Source organism: Salvelinus alpinus, chromosome 29 (assembly GCF_045679555.1).
Source record: "Salvelinus alpinus chromosome 29, SLU_Salpinus.1, whole genome shotgun sequence".
Taxonomy (NCBI): domain Eukaryota; kingdom Metazoa; phylum Chordata; class Actinopteri; order Salmoniformes; family Salmonidae; genus Salvelinus; species Salvelinus alpinus.
The window spans coordinates 8,609,911-8,622,641 of NC_092114.1; positions in this window are offsets into that span (position 1 = coordinate 8,609,911).

Sequence of the window (12,731 nt, forward strand, 5' to 3'; positions counted from 1 at the left end):
CATGATGATGGTTCCACTGTGTATTACTGTCAGTTATATACAACAACATGATGATGGTTCTGAGTTTTGAAATTGATTGAGATGTTTTCTTTTGGAGTATTTTTCACAGTAGAGGAGTGCATCTCTGTCTCTACCTCCCCTTTCGTTCAGCGACCACATAGACGCTGCTCTTTGGGCAGCCATGTCTTTTTGTGTCTCCTTTTTCCATTGCCAATTGGTGGTCGCTGAGCCTGTATTTGGTCAGGATCTGGTTTGTATCTCTGACAGAGTAGAAATATTCTGCCAATTTTGTATTCTCTTTTGAGGCCAAATAGCAATCTAGTTTATTCTGTGTTTTTGTTTCATTTTCCCAATTTGTCAAATAGGAGGTTTTATTTTCTGTAACAATCCTATTGATTTCCCTGCGTGTTTGGTTAGTAGGGTTGTTTAGTGTTTTTAACAGCTGACATCAGGGACTCTTTTCAGGCTTCAGCTCTTGGGTTTCCAGTGATCTGAAATGTAAGGCTGTTTTAGGGCTTCATTTCAAATGGTGTCAACATTTCAGTGTCCTTTTCTTTATATTTACAATTAAAGGGAATCGTCTGAGTTCCGCGCTACATGCATTATTTAGGACTTTCTTTTGGGTATTTAGGATGATCTGCTGAATTCTGTATGTGCATGTTTTTCTCCCAGTGCTTATAATCGTAATTACAGGTTGGACACCAAACCTCATATCCATGTAGTGCAATTGGTAAAATTACACTATTGAATATTTAACACCAGATTCGGATTGGAATATTTATTTTTGAGAATTGTCTTTTTATGGAGTAAAATATTTTAAAGGCTTTTTCTTGTAGTTGATTCACTGCCAGATCAAATCCACCAGAGGCACTGTTTGTTAGTCCCAGGTAGTTGGTTCAACCAGGGTATTTCCTGTCCCAGGTAGTTGGTTCAACCAGGGTATTTCCTGTCCCAGGTAGTTGGTTCAACCAGGGTATTTCCTGTCCCAGGTAGTTGGTTCAACCAGGGTATTTCCTGTCCCAGGTAGTTGGTTCAACCAGGGTATTTCCTGTCCCAGGTAGTTGGTTCAACCAGGGTATTTCCTGTCCCAGGTAGTTGGTTCAACCAGGGTATTTCCTGTCCCAGGTAGTTGGTTCAACCAGGGTATTTCCTGTTCCAGGTAGTTGGTTCAACCAGGGTATTTCCTGTCCCAGGTAGTTGGTTCAACCAGGGTATTTCCTGTCCCAGGTAGTTGGTTCAACCAGGGTATTTCCTGTTAGACCTTGATCTGTTGGTGACAGTAGGACAAGGTTTTCTGTGTAGAGCACGAATCTGACCTCATCTTTGAGGGTGAGTCCAGGGGCTGCAGATAGGTCCAACAACACTGCTAGTTTGTTGATGTAGATGTTGAACAGGGTTGGACTTAAACTGTACCCTTGTCTTACCCCTCGCCCTTGTGCAAATAAACTGTTTTATTTTATTGTTCAGTTTGGTACTACATGTGTTCAAGTAAATAGATTTTATGATGTCGTATACTTTACCCCCACCGACGCTGTGGAGGGTGTTCTAATATAATCCGTCATGCCATATGGAATCAAAAGCATTGTTAAAAATCAACAAAACATGCTCATACTTTTCCTCTGCATTTCTGATGAACATGCTGGTTTATTAGTTACAGTTGTAATCTGTGTATGTGGTCTGTTGTTCTGTGTTTTGGGTAGAAAGCCAATTCGTTTTTTGTTGTTGTTGCTGAGAGCATTATGTTGTGAGAGGAGGTTTGTATTCGGTCATTGAGAATACAGCAGATCAGTTTCCCCCATGTTACTGGTGACACATTTTCGCCTACAGGTTATTAAGGTGTAATTTGTCAGTTTTTTATATGTGGGGGTTATGAGCCCCTGGTTCCAAATATAAAGGAAGCAGCCACTTTCCAAAACCAGGTTGAGTAGTTTTAATAAGGCACCCTGCAGCTCAGGAGTACTGTGTTTATGCGTTTAATTCCAGATGCTATCCAGGCCACATACCTTTTCTAGGTTTAGTATTTTCTTTGAAAGTTCAGCCTGTGTGATTTGGTAGTCAAATGGGTTCTGGTTGTTTTTAATTGTGTGTTTTAGGCAGCGGAGTTTTTCTTGCATATTTTGTAGGTTTCAACTCTTAACAAAGAGTTTTATTTGCAAATAAATTCATTAAAAATCCTACAATGTGATTTTCTGGAATTTTTTTCTCTCATTTTGTCTCTCATAGTTGAAGTGTACCTATGATGAAAATTACAGGCCTCTCTCATCTTTTTAAGTGGGAGAACTTGCACAATTGGTGGCTGACTAAATACTTTTTTGCCCCACTGTATATTCAATGGTTGTAAAGATGGGGAGAGGTCTGTCTGTAATGAAGAGATGCCTTGCTTTTTTGACACCACACTCCACAAAGCCTGCAGGCTCTAGTTTTGTCTAATCTTGATTATTGTCCAGTCGTGTGGTCCAGTGCGGCAAGGAAAGACCTAGTTAAGCTGCAGCTGGCCCAGAACAGAGCGGCACGTTTTGCTCTTCATTGCAATCAGAGTGCTAATATTAATACTATGCTGCCAGTCTCTCTTGGCTCAGAGTTGAGGAGAGACTGATTACGTCACTTCTTGTTTTTATAAGAAAAAATGTGCTGGAATTTCCAAATTGTTTGCATAGTCAACTTACACACAGCACTGACACACACACTTACCCTACTAGATATACCACCAGGGGTCTTTTCACAGTCCCCAGGTCCAGAAAAGATTCAAGGAAACGTACAGTATTATAAAGAGCCATGAGGGCATGGAACTCCCATCTTATATTGCGCAAGTGAACAGCAAACCTGGTTTCAGAAAACAGATAAAGCAACACCTCACGGCACAACGCCTCTCCCCCATGTGACCTACTTGTTGTGTGTGTGTACTGACATGTATGTGGAACTGATAGATACACACACACACACTACATAGTAATGTTTTAAATGGATGTAAATTGTAAAGTATTTTGTCTGTAATGTCTTTTTCATTGTGTGTCGGACCCCAGTAAGACTAGCTGTCACCCTTGGTGTCGGCTAACGGGGATCCCCAGTAAGACTAGCTGTCACCCTTGGTGTCGGCTAACGGGGATCCCCAGGAAGACTAGCTGTCACCCTTGGTGTCGGCTAACGGGGATCCCCAGTAAGACTAGCTGTCACCCTTGGTGTCGGCTAACGGGGATCCCCAGTAAGACTAGCTGTCACCCTTGGTGTCGGCTAACGGGGATCCCCAGGAAGACTAGCTGTCACCCTTGGTGTCGGCTAACGGGGATCCCCAGTAAGACTAGCTGTCACCCTTGGTGTCGGCTAACGGGGATCCCCAGTAAGACTAGCTGTCACCCTTGGTGTCGGCTAACGGGGATCCCCAGTAAGACTAGCTGTCACCCTTGGTGTCGGCTAACGGGGATCCCCAGGAAGACTAGCTGTCACCCTTGGTGTGGGCTAACGGGGATCCCCAGTAAGACTAGCTGTCACCCTTGGTGTCGGCTAACGGGGATCCCCAGGAAGACTAGCTCTCACCCTTGGTGTCGGCTAACGGGGATCCCCAGGAAGACTAGCTGTCACCCTTGGTGTCGGCTAACGGGGATCCCCAGGAAGACTAGCTGTCACCCTTGGTGTCGGCTAACGGGGATCCCCAGTAAGACTAGCTGTCACCCTTGGTGTCGGCTAACGGGGATCCCCAGGAAGACTAGCTCTCACCCTTGGTGTCGGCTAACGGGGATCCCCAGGAAGACTAGCTGTCACCCTTGGTGTGGGCTAACGGGGATCCCCAGTAAGACTAGCTGTCACCCTTGGTGTGGGCTAACGGGGATCCCCAGTAAGACTAGCTGTCACCCTTGGTGTCGGCTAACGGGGATCCCCAGTAAGACTAGCTGTCACCCTTGGTGTCGGCTAACGGGGATCCCCAGGAAGACTAGCTGTCACCCTTGGTGTCGGCTAACGGGGATCCCCAGTAAGACTAGCTGTCACCCTTGGTGTCGGCTAACGGGGATCCCCAGGAAGACTAGCTGTCACCCTTGGTGTCGGCTAATGGGGATCCCCAGTAAGACTAGCTTTCACCCTTGGTGTCGGCTAACGGGGATCCCCAGTAAGACTAGCTGTCACCCTTGGTGTCGGCTAACGGGGATCCCCAGTAAGACTAGCTGTCACCCTTGGTGTCGGCTAATGGGGATCCTAATACATTTAATCAATGATCAGTTGTAGATTTAATTGGCACCAATGTAACTATTGATCACGTGGACTTTGTCTCATGCAAATTAATATTACTCAAACAATGTGAAATAAAGTGAAAATAACGTTGAAAATATTTCATAAATCTTAACATAACCCATTAGTCAAATTGTCCCCGAATTGGTATATAAACTCAATACGTTAAGTAATGACTTTAAAAATGATTACCTGTTGCATTCAAAGATAACCATCCTACAGCACTAGACTAAACTTCACTTGCATCGTCCTTGTGGTATTGAGAGATAAACATGTTAATGCTTTCACTGATCTTACACGAAGGAAGATAGTTCCTACTTGATCGAGTGCTTGCTTTGTGATCAAATTGATCTGGTTGTCATCTTGTGAACCCCGTTCATTTCTGCTTGCAGCTATACTTCTTTTTTCTCCTCAATACTGTTCTCTCTTGTTCGTTTTTCGCCTCACTATTGTTCTCTCGTCACTCTCCCTTTTCTCTATGTGCTCATTCTTCTTCTGAAGTCTCACAAACGTTTTAAGCAGTAATTCTCCCTCATCTACGTGGAGGGGGGGGGGGGGGGGGGCTGGCATTGTTTTCCCCTAGCACTGTGGTATGATACCATTCCATTCTCATTAGTGTGTGATTGAAACCCTCTGTTTCAGATGAATGTGTAAGCCAACACTTTACCACTACCAGTTAAAACACATGATGAGATACAGACCTATTCTCCCACCAGCTGGATGATACAGACCGTCTCAATAGTCTGACGTAGCTCCCTCTCCCTGTTTCCTTTCCTTGTTTCCTCACCTTGTTTCTTCTCCTTGTTTCCCTTTCCTTTCATCTCAGTTGTCTGAAGTAGCGTCCTCTGATTAATTTCCTTGTTTCCTTTCCTTCATAGGAGAGCACACGAGTAGCTTCCTCATCCGGTGTCCTTACCTTGTTTCCTCTCCTCGTTTACAACCTCTCATCTCAATACTCTGAAGTAGCTTCCTTTCCTTGATTCCTTTACTTCATAGCGGAAACTCACTAAATGCAAGCTATCATTGTAGCTTGCATTTAATTTAATTCTACTTGTTGCAATGACACTTGGGTATTCAGACATAACCGTTGTTGATCACAACGGAACATTTTACTTTGGCTCACACCGAGAAAATAATGAGTCTCGAATGTGAAGAGATGTCTCTCGGAGAGATGTGCTATCGTTGTTGCTTCATCTATATTTCTCAAAGAAAATATCGTTTATCCTGAAAACTTTCTCAGAAGAGAAATGGGTCGTGAAAAAAAATGGGTTGCAGGGTGACCTGAGTCTTATAATTTAAAAGCTCATGTTAATCGGTATGCTATTTACTGTGAAAGCTATTGCTACAAGCTGGAACACATTGGATAATAACCCTGAAAACTATTTCACAGCATCACAAAACATTGATGAACACCAGCTTGATAATAAAGCTTTATTTGTACTAATGCTGGTTATATGCTGTGCTCTCTGTCAATTCAATTTCAATTTAAGGGGATTTATTGGCACGGGAAACATATGTTAACATGGCCAAAGCAAGTGAAATAGATAATAAACAAAAGTGAAATAAAAAAATAAAAAATTAACAGTAAATATTACACTCACAAAAGTTCCAAAGGAATATACACATTTCAAATGTCATATTATGTCTATATACAGTATTGTAACGATGTGCAAATAGTTAAAGTACAAAAGGGAAAATAAATCAACATAAATATTGTTTGTATTTGCAATGGTGTTTGTTCTTCACTGGTTGCCCTTTTCTTGCGTCAACAGGTCACACATCTTGCTGCTGTGATGGCACACTGTGGTATTTCACCCAGTAGATATGGGAGTTTATCAAAATTGGATTTGTTTTCAAATCCTTTGTGGGTCTGTGTAATCTGAGGGAAATATGTGTCTCTAATATGGTCATACATTTGGCAGGAGGTTAGGAAGTGCAGCTCAGTTTCCACCTCATTTTGTGGGCAGTGTGCACATAGCCTGTCTTCTCTTGAGAGCCAGGTCTGCCTACGGCGGCCTTTCTCAATAGCAAGACTATGCTCACTGGGTCTGTACATAGTCAAAGCTTTCCTTAATTTTGGGTCAGTCACGGTGGTCAGATATTCTGCCACTGTGTACTCTCTGTTTGGGGCCAAATAGCATTCTAGTTTGCTCTGTTTTTTGTTTGTTAATTCTTTCCAATCTGTCAAGTAATTATCTTTTTGTTTTCTCATGATTTGGTTGGGTCTAATTGTGCTGTTGTCCTGGGGCTCTGTGGGGTGTGTTTGTGTTTGTGAACAGAGCCCCAGGACCAGCATGCTTAGGGGACTCTTTCTCCAGGTTAATTTCTCTGTAGATGATGGCCTTGTTATGGAAGGTTTGGGAATCACTTTCTTTTAGGTGGTTGTAGAATTGAACGTCTCTTTTCTGGATTTTGATAATTAGCAGTTATCGTCCTAATTCTGCTCTGCATGTATTATTTGGTGTTTTACGTTGTACACAGAGGATATTTTTGCAGAATTCTGCAGAATCTCAATTTGGTGTTTGTCTCATTTAGTGAATTCTTGGTTGGTGAGTGGACCCCAGACCTCACAACCATAAAGGGCAATGGGTTCTATAACTGATTCAAGTATTTTTTGCCAAATCCTTGTTGGTATGGCAAATTTTATGTTCCTTTTGATGGCATAGAAGGCCCTTCTTGCCTTGTCTCTCAGATCGTTCACAGCTTTGTGGAAGTTACCTGTGTAGTTTTTTGTGTACTCTAGGGCAACAGTGTCAAGATGGAATTTGCATTTGTGGTCCTGGCAACTGGACCCTTTTTTGGAACACCATTATTTTGGTCTTACTGAGATTTACTGTCAGGGCCCAGGTCTGACAGAATCTGTGCAGAAGATCTAGGTGCTGCTGTAGGCCCTCCTTGGTTGTGACAGAAGCACCAGATCATCAGTAGACATTTGACATCAGATTCTAGCAGGTGCTGCAGACTGTTCTAGTGCCCTTGCCAATTTGTTGATATATATGTTGAAGAGGGTGGGGCTTAAGCTGCATCCCTGTTTCACCCCACGGCCCTGTGGAAGGAAATGTGAGTTTTTGCCAATTTTAACTGCACACTTGTTTGTGTACATTGACTTTATAATGTTGTATGTTTTTCCCCCACCACCACTTTCAATCAATTTGTATAGCAGGCCATCATGCCAAATTGAATAAAAAACATTTTTTGAAGTCAACAAAGCATGAAAAGACTTTGCCTTTGTTTTGGTTTGTTTGTTTGTCAATTAGGGTGTGCAGGGTGAACACGTGGTCTATCGTACGGTAATTTGGTAAAAAAGCCAATTTGACATTTGCCTAGTACATTGTTTCACTGAGGAAATGTACAAGTCTGCTATTAATGATAATGCAGAGGATTTTCCCAAGGTTGCTGTTGATGCGGTAGTTATTGGGGTCAAATTCATTTCCACTTTTGTGCATTGGAGTTATCAGACCTTGGTTCCAAATATTGGGGAAGATGCCAGAGCTGAGGATGATGTTAAAGAGCTAAGGACGAGAGAGGATGATGAGGATGATGTTAAAGAGCTAAGGACGAGAGAGATGTTATAAGGATGATGGATGATGTTAAAGAGCTAAGGACGAGAGAGGATGATGAGGATGATGTTAAAGAGCTAAGGACGAGAGAGGATGATGAGGATGATGTTAAAGAGCTAAGGACGAGAGAGGATGATGAGGATGATGTTAAAGAGCTAAGGACGAGAGAGGATGATGAGGATGATGTTAAAGAGCTAAGGACGAGAGAGGATGATGAGGATGATGTTAAAGAGCTAAGGACGAGAGAGGATGATGAGGATGATGTTAAAGAGCTAAGGACGAGAGAGGATGATGAGGATGATGTTAAAGAGTTTAAGTATTACCCCTTATCTTAGCTCAGGACCTGAAGCAAGGATATAAATATTCTTGATACCATTTGAAAGGAAACACTTTGAAGTTTATGGAAATGTGAAAGGAATGTAGTAGAATATAACACAATAGATCTGGTAAAAGATAATACAAAGAAAAAAATATATATATATTTTGTATTTTTTTTGTACCCTCATCTTTGAAATGCAAGAGAAAGGCCATCTTGTTATTCCAGCCCAGGTGCAATTTATATTTTGGCCACTAGATGGCAGCAGTGTATGTGCAAAGTGTTCGACTGATCCAATGACCCATTGTATTTCTGTTCAAAATGTTGTATCCAGACTGCCCAAATGTGCCTAATTGGTTTATTAATAACTTTTCAAGTTCATAACAGTGCACTCTCCTCAAACAATAACACGGTATTCTTTCACTGTAATAGCTACTGTAAATTGGACAGTGCAGTTAGATTAACAAGAATTTAAGCTTTTTGCCAATATCAGATATGTCTATGTCCTGGGAAATGTTCTTGTTACTTACAACCTCATGCGAATCACATTAGCATACGTTAGCTCAACCATCCCGTGGAAGGGACACCGATCCCGAAGAAGTTTTAAGTATAGCCCATTGGAATTTGTGGTCTGTATATTTCATAATTTCATGTAGGATACCATCAACACCACAGGCTCTTTTTGGGTTGGAGGGTTTGTATTTTGTCCTGTAGTTCATTCAACGTAATTGGAGAATCCATTGTGTTCTGGTAGTGTTTAATAGTTTATTCTAAGATTTGTATTTGATCATGTATATGTTTATGCTGTTTGTTCTTTGATGTAGATCCAAAAAGATTGGTGAAGTGGGTTATCCATACATCTCAGTTTTGGATAGATAACTCTTCGTGTTGTTTGTTTTAGTGTTTTCCAATTTTCCCAGAAGTGGTTAGATTCTATGGATTCTTCAATTACATTGAGCTGATTTCTGACGTGCTGTTCCTTCTTTTTCCGTACTGTATTTCTGTATTGTTTTAGTGATTAGTGAAGGCGTAGACTCAGGTTTTCTGGGTCTCTATGTTTTTGGTTGGATACAGTAGGTTTCTCAAATTCTTTCTTAGGTTTCTGCATTCTTCATCAAAGCATTTGTCATTGTTGTTATTTTTCTTAGGTTGTCTGCTTGACATGTTTTGATTTGATAGGGAAGCTGAAAGGTTAAATATACTGTTTACATCTTCACTATTACGGTGAAATGTTTTGTCCAGGAAGTTGTATAAAAGGGATTGAATTTGTTGTTGCCTAATTGTTTTTTGGTAGGTTTCCACACTACATTCCTTCCATCTATAGCATTTCTTAATGTTACTCAGTTATTTTGGATTTGATGCCTGATGTTTGAGTATTGCTCTTTTCAGGTAGACTGTGATTTTGCTGTGATCTGATAGGGGTGTCAGTGGACTGACCGCTCTGAGAGATTCTGAGTTGAGGTCAGTGATAAAGTAATCTACAGCACTACTGCCAAGGGATGAGCTATAGGTGTACCTACGATAGGAGAGTCCTCAAAGTATACCATTGACTATGTACATACCCAGCGTGTGACAGAGCTGCAGGAGTTGTGACACATTTTTGTTGGTTATGTTGTCGTAGTTGTGCCTAGGGGGGCATATGGGGGAGGGAATGCTGTCACCTCCAGGCAGGTGTTTGTCCCCCTGTGTGCTGAGGGTGTCAGGTTCTTGTCCAGTTCTGGCATGTAGGTCACCACAGACTAGTACATGTCCCTGGGCTTGGAAATCTCTCTCCGCTCCCCTGTCATCTCTCACTCTCTCTCTTCTCCTTCCACTTTCCCCTCTATCCCTTGATCATTGATGGAAGGAGTCCATGACTAAGGTCCCGATTCAGACTTATGCTTTTCCTACACACTTCTCAGTTGTTGGCATTCAGACTTACCTTATGAAGGTGCGTAACGGGCTTTTCAGGTGTGGTTCCCTTGTGCGCGCTGAATACTTTTTAATTCAACGGCTGAAAAACCATCCCACTTGTTGGCCAACAGATTTTCTGGTGGAGTTTTCATTCAATAGGGTTTTCAGTACATGTATCATAAGCCATCCCTTTAAAAAGCCATACCTTTTAAAATACACATTTTTGTCGACAGACTAGAATACACAGAGAACAGGGTCAGAATATAAAGGAAATAAACCATCTTAATCTATGCATATTCATCTTAATATATGCATATTCATCTTAATCTATGCATATTCATCTTAATCTATGCATATTCATCTCTGTTTCAGTACCAACGGGTAGACTTAAGAATACTCTGATTTTGTAGATTATTTAAGCAAAGGTCAGGAAAGTATGTATGAATCATAATTTAATAAAAATAAAACGGGTTAGGAAAGCCTTTACGCTATTTGTATGAATCAAAAATAGTGGTTTGATTCATCGTTAAAGTTCTGTTATTTAAGTCCAGTCCAGGTTCCAGGTTCCACGGTTTAACCTGTGACGTGTTCCATAATGAGTTACACAGGCTACATAATAATATAAATAAAATGACAGATTCTACATGTCCCAAATGATTTCACATTAGCCTCATATGATCCCCTAATGCTAGCGACCCTCAGGAACAACTACACAGACGTGACAGAGGTAAACGGAATGGAATGATGCAATATGTAGTCTACAAATTGAAGGAAATGAATACATTTCAAAACATTCCCTTTAGTATGTGGGTATTACTGATGGTGGCTAATATTTAATATGATACAAATTGTAAAATAAAACGGAGAAAGGCCGGGCGTATAATAATAAATGTCTAAAGCCCATAAACTGGCCAAGTTCGGCCCTACAGAACAGAAGCTTGGGTCTCCATATTTCATCCATGCAAATTATGAAGGCGCACAATTGAAATTCAGAATAACGGCACAACTATTTATAGGCGACTTGACCGTGGAAAAAGGGCCGCAGTAAATGTCATGTTGATATGATTTCAAGTTCGCTTCCATGTGACTGGTTTCACAAAATTATCGAAAACAGTTGCTAGGACAGAACATTAGAGAGGAAAGTGACAGACGGTTTGATGGGAGAGGACAGAACATTAGAGAGGACGGTTTGACAGACGGTTTGATGGGAGAGGACAGAATATTAGAGAGGACGGTTTGACAGACGGTTTGATGGGAGAGGACAGAACATTAGAGAGGACGGTTTGATGGGAGAGGACAGAACATTAGAGAGGACGGTTTGACAGACGGTTTGATGGGAGAGGACAGAATATTAGAGAGGACTGTGTGACAGACGGTCTGATGGGTTAGGACAGAACATTAGAGAGGACAGAACATTAGAGAGGACAGAACATTAGAGAGGACGGTTTGACAGATGGTCTGATGGGAGAGGACAGAACATTAGAGAGGACGGTTTGACGGGAGAGGACAGAACATTAGAGAGGACAGTTTGACAGACGGTCTGATGGGAGAGGACAGAACATTAGAGAGGATAGTTTGATGGGAGACGACAGAACATTAGAGAGGACGGTTTGACAGATGGTCTGATGGGAGAGGACAGAACATTAGAGAAGGCGGATTGATGGGAGAGGACAGAACATTAGAGAGGACGGTTTGATGGGAGAGGACAGAACATTAGAGAGGACGGTGTGACAAATGGTTTGATGGGAGAGGACAGAACATTAGAGAGGACGGTTTGACAGACGGTTTGATGGGAGAGGACAGAACATTGGAGAGGACGGTTTGACAGATGGTCTGATGGGACAGGACAGAACATTAGAGAGGACGGTTTGATGGGAGAGGACAGAACATTGGAGAGGACGGTTTGACAGATGGTCTGATGGGACAGGACAGAACATTAGAGAGGACGGTTTGATGGGACAGGACAGAACATTAGAGAGGACGGTTTGATGGGAGAGGACAGAACATTGGAGAGGACGGTTTGACAGATGGTCTGATGGGACAGGACAGAACATTAGAGAGGACGGTTTGATGGGAGAGGACAGAACATTAGAGAGGACGGTTTGATGGGAGAGGACAGAACATTAGAGAGGACGGTTTGACAGATGGTCTGATGGGAGAGGACAGAACATTAGAGAGGACGGTTTGATGGGAGAGGACAGAACATTAGAGAGGACGGTTTGACGGGAGAGGACAGAACATTAGAGAGGACGGTTTGACGGGAGAGGACAGAACATTAGAACCATCTTTCACGCGGACCTAATGTTCCACAACTCACTGGCTTAGATACACTGACATCACTCTCCCATATGGTGGCATCACTCTCCCATATGGTGGCATCACTCTCCCATATGGTGGCATCACTCTCCCATATGGTGGCATCACTCTCCCATATGGTGGCATCACTCTCCCATATGATGGCATCACTCTCCCATATGATGGCATCACTCTCCCATATGGTGGCATCACTCTCCCATATGATGGCATCACTCTCCCATATGGTGGCATCACTCTCCCATATGATTGCATCACTCTCCCATATGATGGCATCACTCTCCCATATGATGGCATCACTCTCCCATATGGTGGCATCACTCTCCCATATGATGGCATCACTCTCCCATATGGTGGCATCACTCTCCCATATGATTGAATCACTCTCCCATATGATGGCATCACTCTCCCATAAGGTGGCATCCCTC